The 13,265-nt window shown below is 45.0% G+C and overlaps 1 protein-coding gene across 3 annotated transcripts in view; it reads left to right on the forward strand.

Moving 5' to 3' along the window:
* Nucleotides 1-13,265, forward strand: part of PINX1 (PIN2 (TERF1) interacting telomerase inhibitor 1) — a 68,652-nt gene that overhangs the window by 50,093 nt on the left and 5,294 nt on the right. The gene's annotated exons all lie outside the window — the stretch shown is intronic.

Below are 13,265 nucleotides of genomic sequence, written 5' to 3' on the forward strand. Positions count from 1 at the left end.
CCAGGTCTCTCTGGATGGTGGCACAGCCTTCCGGTGTGTCAGCCACCCCCCCACAGCTTTGTGTCATCAGCAAACTTGCTGAGGGTGCACTCTATCACCTCGTCCCGGTCATTGATGAATATATTGAAGAGGACTGGACCCAGTACTGACTCCTGGAGAACACCACTCGTCACTGACCTCCAACTAGACTCTGTGCCCCTGATCACGACCCTCTGAGCTCTGTCTTCCAACCAGTTATCTATCCACCTTACTGTCCATTCATCAAGCCCTCTCTTCCTAAGCTTCCGTATGAGGATGCTGTGGGAGACCGTGTCGAACGCCTTGCTTAAGTCATTATTTTATGTTTATCAACACTGAATTTCTTTGGTTATCATTTTAACTACTTAAAGTGCTACCTCATTTTAAGCCTGGTTTCCGGATCAGTTAAGCATAAAGGATTATTCCATTTGTCTATTCTGTCCTCTTCTTACTGATTTCTACCACGTTACATAGGCAGACAGCAGTCTTACAAATAGTAAGTTCCTTCTCTTTGTGAAAATAAATGGTCGCATAAAAAGGAAAGACAAATTGTTTTCCCAGCTGGGCTCAACTGTATTATTAGACATCAGAGAATCCACACAGAGGAAAGCCGTTACGAATGCCATAACCACAGGAACAGCTTCTATCAGAACTCGCACTTCATTAGATATGGGGTCATCTAGCCACAAGATGCAAAGCCACAGGAAGCCAAGTTGCTTTGCTTAGAGTGACTACAACCATCCTTTTTTTAAATGAAGAAAGAAGCTCAGGTCTTGGACCTTCATCTTGACCTTAACCTTCATCTGTGCTTGGAATGACTTCTTTAAAAAACTTCTTCAAAAACTCCTTGGCTCCACCCCCCTGCTTTTCTTATGGCATTAAGTGTGGGGTAATGAAGGGAAGAAACCAAAGGGAGCTGGCATTGCTGAGTCACTTGCCGAGATTTGAGGCTGGTTGACGTGGTGGCGGAGCTCCGCTCAGGGTGCGGGGACCACCCAGCTCTTGCAGGTAGCGGAAGGGATTAGCAGAGGGCTCAGGTAATGAGAGGAGAGCAGGGCAGGAGGAAGATTGACCGAAAAGGAGGTAAAGCAACGGTACAAAGCAGCTTTTAAGGGTAAATTGTTAAGGTGTAATTGGGGGTAAACAAAATCTTTTAACGTTTCTGCGCCCTTGCGAAGTGCTAGGCCACTCTGCTCTGTTGGGCAAGGGTCTTTTTTTCCTCTTTTCTTTACACCCTTTTAGTGCTCAGTGTAAATCAAGAACCACTGTGCTGTCTGGCATCTGGTTTCTCTCTGCTGTGGTACACTTAGGACATCTAGTTGAGCTGCTCCAAGCCTTCTGCTAAGGATTGGAGACCCCCAGCCAGCACCACTTCCCTCTCAACAGAACAGCTGCCCACGACACGGCCGAGGAACTGGAGACAGCGGCTGTGATTTACACCGTTTGCCTTTGCTTACCTGGAGACAGCGGAGTGTTAAAGCAAAAAAGACATGGGGAACAAATTGGTCTTTCCTTTAATTTGACATTTCCTCTGGAGTCTTCTCTTCATTTTGCTGCTTATTCCTGGTGCAGCGTGCTGTGAAGCTGTGATAAGCATGCCGTTCCCACTCCTTTTTCAAAGCTCCTGTGCCAGGAGACGTTCCGGCTTGGAAAACGCACGCTGCCTCCGGGATTGCCTACCTGGCAATTCCTCGTATTGTTTTGTACCCACTCATAGCTCTTAACCTGCACGTCCCTTGAGGCACAGGTTCTGTGTTTTGTGTGGTTCACTGGGCAACCATAGAGCACTTCATTCTCCTTAGGGCATTACATAAAGTGTTAATAATAAAATCCTAGGAAATCTATTTGGAATTACAGGCATGGGGATTTTCTCATTGTCGGTTTTTAACATTACCACTAAATCTTTATGGAGTACCATAAAGCTAATACTTAGCGTAATGAAAGACATATGTGTCTTTAAAACTCACCCAGGTCAAAATTATAGAAGCAACCATTAAAAAAAAAAAAAAAAAAAAAAAAAAAGTAAGGAGGAAGGGAAGCAGCAAAGAAAGAAGGGTGTGAAATGAAGGCTGTGGTTTGCAAGGTGCAGAATCACAGAATCATTTAGGTTGGAAAGGACCTTTCATCGAGTCCAACTGTTAAAGTCGAAGGGAGGCAAGAAAAGCAGAGCAGAAAATCAAAGGTCAGCTGTGGAAGGCAAGCCAAAGGAAATGAAGTCTGAGGAGGGGTTTGAAGGTGGAGAGTAAGGCTCTTGACTCCCAGGGGAGGAAAGTAATGTGAACCCAAGAGCGGTCTGGATAGATATGGTTGTGAAACGCAAATAAACCAAATGTTTTCACCTTTAATGCTTGGGAGATCAGAGCTGGATTCCCTACGAGCAGAAGAGCTGAGATAAGACCCTGACTGTGAGGGTACAAACTGTCTCAACATCATACAGCTGTCTGTCGGTTTTGAAACACAAGACCTGTCGTCTTCACTCGGGTAGTTAAGATTTTCTTGGACGTTGAAGCAGGCATTGGTAGGGTAGATGCTGTACATGCTGATCTAAGCTATTCTCTCCTCAAATGGCTTGCTTACCTAGGTTAAAACAGGTGAGTTTTGCAGGTTGGTTGAGCCAAAGTTCTGCCAAAGAGCGCAGATTTCACAAACTGACCATGAAAAGCCATGATCTTTGTTACCGGTCACAGCGTACATGCTCTGTCTTGCTCAGGCTACGAGGCTGCATAGGTCATGCTGGCACTTGTAGTCTCCAGGGATTACCCACGAAATAGTGCCAACTGCTTGATGACAAGTTTTCCACCTGCTTTGGGACTGAAACGTTCTGTTCACTGTCAGGGCCATGGAGATGCTGGAGGGGCTGGAGCCCCTCTGCTGGGAGGACAGGCTGAGAGAGCTGGGGGGGTTCAGCCTGGAGAAGAGAAGGCTCCGCGGAGACCTTCCAGCCCCTGCCAGTCCCTAAAGGGGCTCCAGGAAAGCTGGGGAGGGACTCTGGAGCAGGGAGGGGAGCCATGGGACGAGGGGGAACGGCTTTAAACTAAAAGAGCGCAGATTTAGATGAGATTATTGGGAAGAAATTCTTTGGTGTGAGGGTGGTGAGCCCCTGGCCCAGGTTGCCCAGAGAAGCTGTGGCTGCCCCATCCCTGGAGGGGTTCAAAGCCAGGTTGGCCGGGGCTTGGAGCAACCTGGTCTGGTGGGAGGTGTCCCTGCCCAGGGCAGGGGGGTGGAACTAGGTGACCTTTAAAGGTCCTTCCAACCCAAACCGTTCTATGATTCTGTGTTCTCAGTAGGGACCATGTTATTTTGGTGTTTCAAGACAAGATCAGCTATTGCCGGATCTAAACTCAGTATTTCAGAGTGCAGTCACCATTGCTGACGTACTCAAGGACGAGAAACGTGGAGATATAATCGCATACTTCCTCCCTCTTCTTTCCTGAACATTGTTCCTCCTCTGTACATCCCAAGTGCCATCTTTCTTCATCCCAATAACCACTCCAAACTGATCCTTTCTCCTTTTCTTCCCTTCTTTCATCCTTCTTTATGCATCCTTAGCTTCCCTTGTGAAGTGGGAAGTCTGCTTCAGGCTTATTAGAAACCGGGCTTATTAGCAACCTTTGCCTAATTGCTTTGGCCCCTTAACAGCCATTTTTCAGTATGGAGGGGACAGAGGCAGCATTGAAGGGATACCCAGGACTCTTCACACTTTCTAGCAAGCGTGCAAGAGGCTGAAATACCTCTCCTACAGTAGGAAACCTCAGGAATGGGAAATATTTTGTTTCCTGATGAAATAAGAGGGAGTTTTTAGGCATTCCCTATTAGGACAGCAGCAGTTGCTGCTGTTCCCTGCTAGCTGTTGGGGAGTGCGGGGATGGATACCCAAAAGCAGCGGCTCTGTCCTTGCCTCCTCCAGCAGTTTTTCCATGCGAAATGATGTCACTTAAAGAAGTTTGTGTTGCATCTTGCTCACGGTTACACTCATCCTGTCTTTCCTTCCTTTGATAGTCTTGTTGCCAAAGTTAATTTAGAGGCAAATTTATCAGCCTTTTCACCTCGAATTCTGAAATCTGTTAACTGCAGCGTTCTGCGTAAATACTTACTCCCGGTAATGTTAATGAGTGTGGAAAAATAGCAAAGCCTGTAAATCCGAATGAAGTCTTATGTCTTCTTTAAAGCACAGTGTTCACCTTTGCTTTTATGCTGCTCGGAGCATAATATGTGCCTCCAGGAACTTGGAAGCTAAAGCTGCGAGTGAGTACGGAACAATACAAGTCTCTGCAGAAATGTTGCTCTGTTAACTTTGCTTTTTTGGCCTACATTTCTCGGTGGTTATTATTTGTTAATTATGTTATATAGTGCTCACATGTGGGCTAATTGCTTCCCCAGAGAGCTTACAATAAAATGATGGACAGAACAAGGGCAGGATGTTACACATACCAGATAGTAAAAGGGTAAGGTAGGACATGGGCGATAGGGTTAGTTAAACACCTCGGTCTGTCTTTGAGGACGGAGTGGCGTTCTGAAGCATGGTCTAAAAGAGTTGGGTTGGTTTGCCGGGGCGGGGGGGGGGGGGGTGGCAGGGGGGGAGAGTTTGTGGGTGCTAATTTGAAGTGATCTGAGGAGCTGACTTGTCAGAGTCGTTGTGCAAGGGAGCACCAAAACTAAAGCAAAATGAAGAAAAATGCGGAAATTTATGAAAGGCGGCTGCAGGGGGTTTGTACCTGGCTTGGTTGTAGCTGCAGGGCTGTACTGGCTGAATTCTTGAAAACAAGAATAAGATCCATATGAACAGTAGGTATGCTGCACGAGCGATATTCCTTGAAAAATAAAACCCTTTACTCAGCCAAACTCTTTTCTTCAGAGCCCTGTAGGCGGGAGGGAAGGAAAAAACTGCGCATCCGCATCCGTGCAGTTATATTTGGGATTTCAGTTCTCATTCTTGCTGCTTGTCTTGTTCTGCTGCGTCTGTCTTTCAGTCTGCACGCTTTCAGGCAGGGGGGCTCCGCTGGTATTTATGGTTTATGCTGCTCTAAATTGTAGTGTCCTGATTCATTTTCCTGTGTTCCGACTACTTCTTCACACCTGCTTAGAGAAAAGGAACCAAGTCATGATGAGGGCACACTTAACAAGTAAGTGACTAAAAAGTGACACATGGTATTTCTCAGCAGCTCCTCGGCCGCTGCTTGTGCTGAAAAACAGGAAATTCTGTACCCTCGCACAGAGGTCTGACTTGATTTTCATGCGTGGATCAGCTCTCCAGCATATTACCCTCTCGGAGCAAAGAAGCGGAAGAGTTTCAAGTGTGTATTTTCCTTTTGAGAAGCATTTTCTTAAGGGGAAGGGGAAAGGAGCGAAGGTTTGGCCATTTAAATTATCTGTTTCAAATGCTTCTAGAAGCACTTTTATTTATACACAGATATGCCTTTCTACATTTGTTATTAGAAAAGAGATAGAAGTGAAGTTTTACATAGGCAGGTGTTATTTTCAGATTTTGAAGGACGTGGAGTTTCCTCCACCTGAAGCCAAGCTGTAACGCTGACTGTGTTTGCTCTCGGATTCGCTACCAGAACTCCTTTCTCTCCCCTGGGTATTTGCAATGATTTTTATCGCGTCCTTTCTCTTGGTGGCTTGTCTCAGCATCTTAAATCTTCAGAGCCCTTGTTCACACCTTTGCTTGGACAAACCCACTTGTTACTTCTCCTGTAGTCCATTCAGTTTCTTCTCGATCTGTGGCTATGGGGAGAAATCCTGAACTCGAGAATCGAGAAGGATTCGGTCTTCTGAATCCTGGTGAGAAAGGATTAACAGCAGCTGCCTATTCCACATACATTACAAAGCAATAATAAGAAGTGCCCAGGGAATGGCGTGACAGTAGTAAAATATTATGTGAAGAAGACTTGGATTACTTCTGAATGTGCCTTACAGTGCTACGCCACGTGGATGATACCTACGCTACTGGGATGACTGTCCTGGACGTTGGCATTAGCATTTAGAGGATGGGTACAGGACAAAAAGACCACTCGGCACTGATTTGGTTATAATCCTGCCCACCCCTTTAAAATACTACGAGTGAGAGTCTCTTGATGATTTGATTATATATGGGTATGTCAGAGAACAGACAGAAATTGCGCCGTGCCTGTTCGCTGGTAAGCGTCGCAGCCGCGCAGCGCTGTCAGGTGGGAGGAACGGCGCGGTTGTTTCGGAACTCGCGCAGTGCCCTGCACATCTGGGATGCCTCTCTGAAGGATCTCAAAGCACTTCACAAGCACTTAATGAAACTCTTAGCTCTGCTGCGAGTCATCAACTGCATGAATGCAGTTGATAAGGCATGTTTTGCGCTTTGATAGCCTTGTACCAGAGCTGGATGGAGTAACCTCTTCTCCAACTTTTCTCACCAGCTCTGTTTTGTAGCCGGGAAGAGAACTTGGGAAACGTGACCTTCCCAGTCCCGCGCTCGCTTTGCCGGACCATATTTCCTCTGTTATTCAAGGTGAGAACAGAACGGTTAGAATTGATTTAGGTGCTTCTGGGAAGATGAAGTCACTGTGTTTGGATCTCTGTACCGTGCCAATAGAGAGATCCTAGGGGAAATCTCTTCCTTTAGTTTTGTTTATATTCAGTCTAACGCACAGATGTAATTTGCAAGGAAATGCAAAGGAAGAGCGGTTTTGCTGGCCTCAGCACTGTAGCTGGAGTGAAATGAGATGTCACAAGGATATCTAAGTGTCTCTCTTTCGAGATACGAAAAGGATTTTTCTTCTCTGCAGCGTGCTGATTTTTTAACTCTTTCCCAACATGCCTTCAGTCTTCTGCACCTCTTGTGTCTTATCTCAATGTTTGTATTCATAGAATCATGGAATGGTTTGGGTTGGAAGGGACCTTCAAGATCATCCCGTTCCACCCCCTGCCCTGGGCAGGGACACCTCCCACCAGCCCAGGTTGCTCCAAGCCCCGGCCAACCTGGCCTTGAACCCCTGCAGGGATGGGGCAGCCACAGCTTCTCTGGGCAACCTGGGCCAGGGGCTCACCACCCTCACAGCAAACAATTTCTTCCTCAGATCTCATCTAAATCTCACCTTTTTCATTTTAAAACCATTCCCCCTCATCCTATCGTTCCACTCCCTGATCCAGAGTCCCTCCCCAGCTTTCCTGCATTCTCCCTCAGCTTTTTACAGGCTGCCTTCTGCTCGTGGATTTTACTCGCTGCCTTTGTTTGCTAAAACTTAATTGAATGCTTTTTTTTTTTTTTTTTTTTTTTTTTCCTGAAAAGTGTAAGAACAGTAGGAGGAAGTTTGTGTGCTCTGGTCAACACGGTATCGGGGTTCCCAAGCTGACGTTAGAAATACAGGTGGTGTAACTGCGAGTATTGTAACTGTTAGTGCTGCAGGACTGACCGGGGTCTGACAGTGACAGCTGGAATGAATCCCCAGGACTATCATTGTAATCAAGTCTCTGGCCAAAATTTAATCCCTTGCACTTTTGCAACCCTGTTGCTTCCTGTTACGCTGTTGTTTTCAGGCTGAAGGCAAAACCCGGCTGAGTGATTACAGCTTATTGTACGGCTCCCGTTTCATTGATGGAAACAGGCTGGGATCCAATACGTCGTACAACAGTAAAAACAGATTGTTTATATGACAAGCACATGGCATTTTGGATACCTAGATGTTGCATTCAGCAAGAGAGATGGTGGCTTTCTATTTTAGCGGTAATAATGGGTGAATTATAAGAACGAATGAAAATGCTAAAATTGGCCGCTTTCTGAAGCACAGGATGAGCTTTTGGCAAAAATATAAAACAGAATTAGAAGACGGCCTGGGAGAGTTTGAATGCAGTTTTAATAGAAACACATCGCCACGGAATTTAAAACTAAAATTAAAAACGGCATCAGCAGATACAGTGTAAATGTACTTGAAACCCACGCACCTATAGATTTATACAGTAGAATGAAACGGGTGCTGTTCTGTGGCAATAGAACCTCCTCGCTGGGATGCGGTGCCGCATTGGAACGGGTATCCTGAAGAACTGTGGAACCTTCGTCCTTGGAGGTTTCCATGACTCTGCTACTAGAAGCTGACCTGGTCTAGCATTGGAAGTAGTCCTGCTCCAAGCCGGAGGCTGGACTGAAGACCTCCAGAGGTCACTTCTAGTCAATGATTTGGTGAATAACCCCAAAATTATTCTAGGCAGAGATTTGCTGCAATAAAAGTCCTTGCCCTTTTTAATTGCAAGAAGAACAACCTGACTGCCCTTCCCTTTGTAGTTGCAGGTGGAGGCAGGTGTAGCAAAAATGCATCTTCGTAATTCCATGAAGAAAACGGTTGGATTTTTTTTTTTAAAGGCTTTTCCTTGTCCCTTTTCCATTAGCTACTTCCTAACCTCTATCCTTGTCCTCGCTGGGTAAGAGGCAGAGCTGATAATTCGCGTGGAGTATATAGTAGTTAATAACCAACCGCAAGATAGCAGCTGATTTTTCAGTGTATTTTAGCACAGGATTAATTTTAATGGAGTCAAACAGGAAAGTGCTTCTCTGTAGTAATTGGAACTTGTCCTTTTAAAAAGTGCTGTCATGTCATACAGCCCGGCCAGGTATTAGACTTTCAGAATTTTCATTCCATTTCCCGTAAGTGGATTCCTCGCTATATTGGCACTCAGTATAAATAGTAGTAAAATTAAACCTTGCTATGGTTATGTGAGGTATCCTCGTGATTAGAATACCAGGGTCAACAAAAGAAGGAAGTTGCGGGTGACCTGAATTTTTACCGTTTCTTACCAGGTTTAGTGTTCCTGCTTTTCATCTCTTTCATTAAACCCTCTTTTATTACGAGGAGGTCAGATTGTATCCCTGTTTAAGATTTTAAAGCATTACAGGGCTGGAAGATGCTTCTAGAGTCCAGATCTTCTATTTTCCATCCCAAGCAAGGATTAACTCCTCCTAACACTTTCCTGATAGTTGTCTGAGGTGCTTTCAATGCCTGAGACTTACAGTGGTTGTTGAGGCTTCGCATATATACCGATGGATTTCTCCTACCAGCAAAGTTTCACGTTGGTAATTTACATTTGCTGCTGCTCATCCTCTTCCTCATAAGCGGGGGGGAAAATGGTCCCTTTTTCTGTTTGCATCAGCCCTTTCTGTGTTGGAAGTCTGTTATCATTAGTTCTTCCTAAGATGCTGTCTGCAGTATACCAATCTTAATCAGGTAAATTGAAAACATTAGAGCCTCCTGGGTACCTGTCCTTATGCCAGAATCGACTTCAGAACTGATGCTACGTGGCCTTATTTATGCATGTATTTATTTTAATCCTGCTTAAACTCATCAAGCTACAAGTCTTTGTTCCCTCTCTTGCCTGTTTGATCCCAATCCAAATGTTTATGCTCATACTTCACTTTAAGTTGTCAACTCCTCAAAGCAAGACTCTCTCGTCCTTAACGTCTGCAAAGCTCCGGAGTGACTCGTGGTGAGTAATCTGCTGTGCTTCTCCCCAGCGCAGCTAGACCTGGCTTAGAAAGAGACAGGGATGCCCTCAGTTCTCGCCTGTCAGGTTCCGTGCGCCGCGTGGGGGTCATTCCGACGCACCTCTGCAGCGAGGATCCGAAGCAGCAGCAACAGAACTGGACTATACTAATCTTATTGTTCTGGTTTCTCAACAAGAACGTGGCTAATCGCCGCCGTTCAGCCCGACTGCAGAAAGGGCTTGCTGCATCTTAAAGCTATGAATGATCGCGCGATTGCCTTGTAACTCCTTACTTCATCTCGCCCCTTTTTCTGCAATTTAAGTGAGAATCTACTGAAATTATAGTTTAGCTTTATTCTGCCTTTATGCTCACCCCTTCCGTACTTCTGTGTCATTTCGGGGAATTTGAGCAAACAAAATTGCTTGTGAATTAGTACCCCCTCATTTGCAAATGAGGAAGCAAAGGCTTGAAATTACTTGAGTGACTGTAGTTCGTATGCGGCAGATCTGAGACTGTATAGTAGATATTTTTGATTCCCCTGTTCTAAGCTTCAAGTGCTAAGAAAGAAACGCTTGCAGTCTGAAGAGGAGGGAAACTTCACTGAATTTTAATCCAAGCTGCTTCTGTTGCTGATGTACCGGCCCCCTTTTGTCTTTGCTGATGGGTTATTTCTCCCTTTTCCTCCCAGAGTAACATGCGGATGCACTTCTTCTTTTTGGATTTTAATTCTTCAGCCTAAGGTCTTAAATCTCCAAAGATATTTGGGTTTCAAACCCGTTTGATTTCATCAGGTGTCTAAATGCTTTCCACTTTGGGCTTCTACTGTTGCCAAACTGTTTTCGCGCTGTGAATTGTTTTCTTTGTATAATTGACCATAGTCATAGTCCCCTATTTTTTTTCTTCACTAAATAACTGTGGTCGAAAGGTGCTCGGAGAGCGTGATGCCTTAAAGATGCAATCCTGATCCTGCGGGAATCGAGGGAACCGGGATTTCACTCTCTTAAATTTAGCGTGTTAACGTAGTGACGAAATCAGCGTTGTGTGTCTCAAGTGAAGAAAGCAGGCGGAAAAAAAACCACGGTGGTGTTTGGTGTGCTTTATGTACTTCAAATTATTTTCCATACATTCAACTAATTACATAAACAGATGATATTTACAGGGGACTTCTGGCTATAATTGACCTTCATCTGTTCCTGTGCACTGCCCAGCCTCTCCTTGAATTTTCGTATTATTTCCTCTTAATCATTCCACATCTAACACCGTGTTTCAAGCAGTCCTTTTCTCTTGCTGGGACCATCCTACCAATTCCCTAGAGGCCAGTATTCCCAATTCCTTTTAACTTCACCTTCTCAGCCCGATTTTCTTGGCAACTTTGGAACTCCCGGCGTGGCCGCACATATCTCTTCCAAAGCCCAACCTTCAGGCCTCCCACCAGTTACAGCATGATTGGTCTTATACCTTAACGTGATCGTCAGCTCTTTGGAGTAGGAGCTCTTTTCTTTCTTTTCTCTTGGGTAATAAATTGCTTTTCAGAAGTTACAGCAACACAGTAAACATTTAAGTATGTATATCTTATTTTTCTTCGAAATTTATGTGCGTGTGTTGGGGCAAGCAGGGGAGGGATTGCATAAACCGTGAGTCTCCCGTCGAGAGGTAAGAGAAAACCCATGTTTAGGAGCTCGGCAGCGTTCCCATGGCTACTAGGACAGGTACATCACGGGAGGGGGAACCCTTCTGGCACTTAACAGCCTTTCCAGGTGATTTATGGTTTCACATAAGCTTTTCCTAAACCGAGAGGTTTTCTAGGGTTGGCACCTCTTTGCTTGTCTCCATGCCCTGTTGGTTCTGTGTTCAGTGGCCCATGGTTATTAAAATTCTTATCAATAAAGGAGTTTCTGAGCAAGGTTCTTATTTTCTGGGATCATGCATACCTTCTGAACTCCTCAGCTTAACCAAAGGAACGTTTTTTTTATGTCTGATGTATTTTATAAAAGAAACGTGTAGAGTTCAAGTAGTATTTGCCTTCAATTACAGTAATTAAGTTGTCAGGACTTGAAGTCACCAAGGGAATGAGAAAATCCTTTCCTGGTTGGCCAGGGGGTAAATGGTGTTCTGGTCGCAAGTAGGTTTTACATACTGGGGTGAGGAGGGAAACTGTTCCGGCTGGCATCGGCGGCAGAAAACCCGGGAGACCGTTGGTCATTTTGCAATCCAAGGCGTCCAAATGCTGCTGTGGGTAGAAGGAAAAGGAAAAGAAAGTGACCCGTTTAACTCCGCTTGAGCAGGGCATCTATTTTTGATCCGCTCTAACGCCGCCTGCTCGGGTTGGGAGGTGCATCTTATTAAAAAGGCGGCAGCTACAAACACAGCTCGGTCCATTTAGTCTGTGTTGTCTGTCTTGTCAAACTCCTGCTGCAGCTCCGCTTTCAGATGGAACCTGTGTGTATAGATGTAGGTTGGGTATTTTCCCCCAGGTTCAACATCTCTTCTTTGCCAGGAGTCAAATAGTTTCAGTTACTTCATGAACTTACCTGAAGGTACACTACAAGGTATTCCTCCAAGAAAAGTACCTAATTTTTCTAAGTGCCCACACAAACATTACTGGAATCTCAAGTGTAGCGTTACTTTCGTTCCACTGGAATAGCTCTCTTGAAAGCAGATGTATGAGGAAATCGCTACTCGTAATGCATCACTAATGACACAAATTTTTGCATTCCTGCTCGTGTGAGGAAAGGTTACAGATGCGTAAGGAGCCAGACCTGCAAAACCTCACTCACAAACCCGAATAAACCCCGCTTCAGCTAGCAAGTTTAACGATGCCCTGAAGAGAGCCAGATCACTTATCTGCACCATCACGCAATAACTGTGAAGTGTTGAGATAAGCGGTTTTATATCTCCCAGTTTGCTGCTGGCCTTCGCCCTGTCTATCAGTTTATGCCAGTGAAAGTGGCTATGAAATATTACTGCTCTGATTCGGTGGCGTTTTATAGTCGCTTCCATTCACCTCCAGGGTGGATGGGCTGGGTGGATGCTCTTATCTATCCCCGCATTTATGAATGGAAAATCGGGGAAGTATCTCTGTCCTACTCACCGCGTTTGACGGCAGTGACCTCCCGTTCCAGAGCCGTGGTGTAGGCCTGATGGTGCTACGGTTTCTACTCAGTTCTCACTGCTCAGCCTTTCCCGTTGAGGGAGGGGCATGTGCTTACCTGCAGGTCGCACAAGGCTTTAACAAAAAGGAAAAAAAAAGAAAAAAAAAACAAAAAAAAAGGCAGTGTGAAATTCGGGACGTTTCCAAGAGTCATTTGTGACATTTGCCAAGCGAAAGGGTATGCCACAAAGGGTTGTTTTTTACTGTTTCAGTGTCCCAGCAAATGAGCCTGAATTTCAGCTGCCTTTTGGGGCTGTTTATTTTGTAAGTCACAGGTAATTTAACAAGTTATGTGTTTTCATCTTGTTGCGTTTGTTGCTTTTTCAGAGTCAGTTCTCTTTGTGCCATACATAACATCCAGCTCCAGCGCTATACTTCGCTTTTTGTTTAACTTTCAAGATACTAGACTCTTTTTATAGCTATACACCTGCGGCTGGGGTTCAGCAGCGATTTATTTTGTGTATGCAGAAGCCTTGTAAGATCTAAACCTGTGATGTTGGTTTTGCCATCTGATAACGTATGATCAAATGGAGCATGTTTAAATAACAACATCTAGGACACAATGACAGTAAACCAGCTACGAAACAAACATTTCTAAAGATCAGATAAGATGGAAGAGATGCATCAATGCCGGATTGTGCCGTATAT

The sequence above is a fragment of the Chroicocephalus ridibundus genome, chromosome 3 (assembly GCF_963924245.1).
Source record: "Chroicocephalus ridibundus chromosome 3, bChrRid1.1, whole genome shotgun sequence".
Classification (NCBI taxonomy): Eukaryota; Metazoa; Chordata; class Aves; order Charadriiformes; family Laridae; genus Chroicocephalus; species Chroicocephalus ridibundus.